Source organism: Vulpes lagopus, chromosome X (genome assembly GCF_018345385.1).
Source record: "Vulpes lagopus strain Blue_001 chromosome X, ASM1834538v1, whole genome shotgun sequence".
NCBI lineage: Eukaryota > Metazoa > Chordata > Mammalia > Carnivora > Canidae > Vulpes > Vulpes lagopus.
Window position 1 is genome coordinate 99,369,584 of NC_054848.1, and position 5,604 is coordinate 99,375,187.

The window sequence follows — 5,604 nt, forward strand, 5'->3', positions numbered from 1 at the left end:
ATGAAAAGCCATAGGTGAATCATAAATGTGTAATGCTAAGTGAAAGAAGATAGTCTGTATGGGTTTCATACCGTATGATTCTATTTATATAACATTCCAGAAAAGGAAAAGCAAAACATAGCAACAATTGATGATTGTCAGAGCTTCGGGAGAAAAGGGGAGGGTTGACTAGTTAAAAAAATAGTTTCAGGGCAGTGAAACTAATCTGTATGATACTAAAAAAGTAGATACATGACAATGTGCATTGATGAAAACCCATGGAACTTTATAGTACGAGTGACCTTAAATGAATGTAAATTTAAAAAATCACTTAGGAGACTAAGGGCCCTCAGGATGGATTACAGAACGTAACAAAACAATCTCACTGTATTAAAAATGTATACAAAAATGAATGAAACAGACTCACTGTAGAGGGTGAGGTATAAAATCACTAACCTAAATAGCTTTGGAAATGAGTGGAGATTAAAAGCACAAGATTCAGTATATAAGCACTGGACTATAATGAATTAAGTTCTTTCCCTCAAGAGTAAAGGTAAACAATTCTGACACCACTATAAACATATGCTGAAATTGAACAATTAAATAAATGTATAGTGCTAAGTACGAGCCAGGTTTCTCACTGTTGGAGTAGGAGGAGGCTAACATGATCCATGTGTTAATAAATTAGAGTTTTAAACATCAATATAAACTCATATTTACCTTAATATAAATACAAATATTTATTATAAAATACTTGTAGATATCTATGTACATAGGTTAGTATACACACATATATTTCCATGCTCTGTAGCTGAGAGGGCTAGAACTAATGCCACCCCAACAGCAAAGTACACACCTAGCTACCAGATATTGATTTCTAACACTATTCTCTAATCAAAAAAGTCAAGATTTATTGAAGAAAAACCTTAAATTAGGACTATGGAAGAAAGTATAAAAAGCATCCTGTAGTGCCAGAAAGTAAAAAAGTGCAAAAAATATGATTCACAGCAAATTGTTAAATGAGGCAACTGAAAGTGAATTCCCCATGACCAACGATGTCTAGAAATTTGAGCAACACAACAAATAAAGCTGTATGAGATAATAATCTAATGTTGAAAATAAGTACCTTCAAATTCATGCTTATATCAATAAATGGTTGAAAAAATAAATAAAGTAGGAAGAAGAGACAAATAACCCATGCAGAAAAATCCCAAATAGTTCATTTAGGTATTCCACCTCCAGTGAAATGGAACATGTCTCACCATACCTTACCTAAAGTTATTCTATGCATAATTACTTCTTTCCAAATAATACAGCATGAAAAGGGGAAAAAGTAACTTTACATTGGATAAAACTAACAAATATTTTCTCAGCAGAGTAATTGTGATTAATATCAATGATAAGTAATATTGATAGAGTGTACCCTTGATATGATGTGGTGAAAATGACAATTTATCTCTGTGGTATTCAGCCAAATATCATAAATCCCAATCAAATTGAACTTAAATAAGTACAAATGTAAAACAATTCCCGATCTAAGCATGAGAAAAACATCAGACATCTTAAACTCTATATTTTCTATAAAGGTAGGCATTCTACAATATCAATATTCCTCAAAATTATCAATTCTATCAAAACAAGAAAGATCTAAGAAACTATCACTGTCAAGAGAAACTTAAAGCAACATGATGACTAAATATAAACCAGTATCATGATGGGATATTGAAGCAGCAAATGACATTAAGTAAAAACTAACTAAATCTAAATAGATTGTGGTCTTTTAGTTATAATAACACATCAATATTGGTTCATTCATTGTAGCATTGTACCACACTAGGGTAAGTTGTTAATAATTGGAGAAAGTAGGGGTGTAGGATATGGGAGCTCTTTGTACTAATTCCAAATTACTTTGTAAATCCAAAACTGCTCTAAAATAAAAAGAATATTAGAAAATGTACCTGAAAGCATTCAAAATTTGGTGAAAAATATCAGTTTGCAACAAATTTAAAACATACAAATTAAATCTAAGAATACGATAGTAAAACTGAGGAAAACCAGAGTACAGAGAAAATCTTGAAAACAGAAAAAAGGCCATATTATAAAAGAAGAGAAATTTATACAAAATTTTTATGACATTCTAATCAGAAACAATGGAGGCCACATCATTCTAAATTGATAAAATTCTTTATACAGTGGAAAAATTTCTTAAAAATGAAGAAAAAAATGAATATATGGTCAGATAAACAAAAGAGTCAATTAATTAAGATAATACCTTCAATTAATAATTGATAGCAAAAATTTTCAGGATAATGGACAATAATATCAGATGGAATCTCAAATCTCCAGAAAGGAATAAAACAGTAGAAATGGTTAATTTGTTGATAAATGTAAAAGACTACATTTTTCTTTTAATTTCTGTAAAAAAACTGGTAGGAAAAACAACAGAACTAACAATGGGGGTAAATGGACATATATTTGTATAAGAATCTTAGATTTTCTGTGAAAGGGTAAAATATTAATTCTAATTAGGATGCACATTTTGATCCCTAGAGAAATCAATATAAAGGCTAAAAAGTAAAGGCAATACACCATTAGAAAAAATAAAATGGAGTACTAAAAATATTTTAAATCACTTATAATTAAGGTATAAATGAGAAGAAGGGTAGACAAGCATTAGACAAATATATTTATAGATAAATAAAAATTTAATTATATATAATAATTGATAAGATAGTGCTAAATTCTTACATGTCAATAATTACTTTAAAAGTAAATGGTTTAAATTCTCCAATCAAAAGACACTGAATGGCTGAAATGATTTAATAAACATGTGTAGGGCTGTCTTCACAGCCTACAAATACCCTGTGACTGTCTTCCCCTTCATTGTGGGGCATCACTGGCACCAGGACATGATGGTGAGGATGAGCCAAAAGGACTCCTATATGGGTGATGAGGCCCAGAGCAAGACGGGCATCCTGACCCTGAAGTACCCTTCCAGCATGGTATCATCACCAACTGGGATGACACGGAGAAGATCTGGCACCACAACTTCTACAACGAACTACATGTGGCCCCCAAGCAACGCCCCATGCTGCTAACCAAGGCTACCTGAACCTCAAGGCCAGCCATGGGAAGATGACCCAGATCAAGTTTGAGACCTTCAATATCCCAGTCATGTAGGTGGCCATCCATACCATGCTCTCCTTGTACTCCTTTGGCCATACCACTGGCATCGTAATGGACTCTGGTGACTGGGTCACCCACACTGTGCCTATCTATGAGAGATACATCCTACTCCATGCCATCTTGTGTCTGGATCTGGCTGCCTGGGACCCAATGGACTATCTCATGAAGATCCTCATGGATCATGGCTACAGGTTCACCATCACTGCTTAACAGGAAATCATGTGTGACATCAAGGAGAAGCTGGGCTATATTGCCCTGGACTTTGAGCAGGAGATGGCCACTGTGGCTTCCAGTTCTTCCTTAGAGAAGAGTTAGGAACTGCCAGATGGAAAGGTCATCACCATTGACAATGTGCAGCTCTGCTGCCTTTAGGTACTTTTTGAGCCATCCTTCCTGGGCATGGAATCCCGTGGTATCTGTGAAACTACGCTCAACTTCATCATGAAGTGTGACATCTGCAAAGACCTCTACACCAACAAGGTTCTGTCTGGTGGAAACACCATATACCCCAGTATTCCTGATCAGAATGCAGAATATCACTGCCCTGGTGTCCAGCACAATAAAGATCAAGATCATCATATATAAAATGGATTATTGAGCTTAAAAAAGAAAGGAGATTCCGACATATGTTACAACCTGGATAAACTTTAAAGACATTAAGTATAATAAGCCAGTCACAAAGGGTGATGTTGAATAATTCTGCTTATATGAAGAACCTAAGAGAGTCAAATCCATAAACACAGAAAGTGGAATGGTAGTTGCCAGAGGCCTGGGTAAAGGGGACGTAATGTATAATGTTTACAGAGTTTTAGCTGGGAACAATCAGATAGTTCTGGAGAAGGGTGGTGGTGATAGTTACACAACACTGTGAAAGTATTTAGTGTGACAGAACTGTACATTTCAAAATGGCAATAAAAAAAAAAGCACTTCTGGGGAGATGGTACAGTAGGAGGATCCTGATCGCACCTCATCTCACAGACACAATGAGATAGCACCTACATATGTAGAACTAACTTTGAAACTGACGTGAAGACTAGCAAAACAGACTTTCCACAGTGAATTGTACAGAGGAGGCTACATCAAAAAGTGTAGGAGAGGTGAAGACATGGTAGGAAACCTGTGTCTCCCACTCCCCTGCACAAATTTTGTCCATCCCCCAAATCCCCTTCTCTCTGGCAGCTATCAACTTGTTCTCTGAATTTACATGTCTGATTCTGGTTTTTCTTGTTTATTCATTTGATTTTTTAAAATATTAATTACATTATATGGTATTTTTCTTTCCCAATTTGACTTAATGCACTAGCATGATATCCTTTGGGTCCATATATGTTGTCTCAAATGGCATGATCTCATTCTTTTATATGGCTGTATAATACACCATTGTATATATGTAGCACATCTTCCTTATCCATTTATCTATTGATGAATTCTTAGATTGCTTCCATGTCTTAGCTAACGGAAATAATGTTGCATTAAACATAAGCATGCATATATCTTTTTAATTAGTGTTTTTGTTTTCTTTGGGTAAATACCCAGTACTAGAATTGTTGTATCATATGGTATTTCTATTTTAAATTTTTGTGAGGAACCTCATACACTTTTCCTTGATGGCTGTACCAAATTACATTCCCACTAACAAAATATAGAAATCAAAAAAGTATGGTACAAGCACAAAAATATACACATATATCAATAGAACAGAATAGAGATCCCATAAGCAAACCCATGCATCTATGGTCAATTAATGTATGACAAAGGAATCAAGAATGTACAATGGGAAAAAGAAAGTCTCTTCAATAAATGGCACTGAGAATACCATACAGCTACATGTAAAAGAATAAAAACAGACAACTTTCTAACACCACACACAGATATAAACTCAAAATGGGTTAAAAACTTAAATGTGAGATCTAAAATTTTAAAATCCTATATGTGTACACAGGCAGTAGTTTCTCTGACATTGGCTATAGCAATATTTTTCTCCTAGATATATCTCCCAAGGCAAAGGAAAGAAAATAAAAACTATTGGGAGTACATCAAAAAAAATAAAACAGGCAAGATGGCGGCAGAGCAGGGTCTCCAGGTCACCTGTCCTCAACAAATTACCTAGAAAACCATCCAATCATCCTGAAAATCTACGAATTCGGCCTGAGATTTAAAGGGAGACCAGCTGGAACGCTACAGTGAGAAGAGTTCGCGCTTCTATCAAGGTAGGAAGACGGGAAAAAAGAAATAAAGACACAAAAGGCCTCCAAGGGGGAGGGGCCCCGCGAGGAGCCGGGCTGAGGCCGGGGGAGTGTCCAAAGGACAGGAGAGCCCCGTCCCGGAGGAGCAGGAGCTGCACCAACCTTCCCCGCGGAAAGGGGCCCGCAGGGAGTTAGAGCAGGACCCCAGGAGGGCGGGGATGCCCTCGGGCTCCCTGGGACACTAACAGGCACC

General features: G+C 36.0%; 1 pseudogene; it reads left to right on the forward strand.

Annotated features, from left to right (window-relative positions):
- Positions 1-2,807: 2,807 nt before the first annotated feature.
- On the forward strand, positions 2,808-3,763 carry LOC121482661 (annotated as a pseudogene).
- The last annotated feature ends 1,841 nt before the right edge of the window (positions 3,764-5,604 follow it).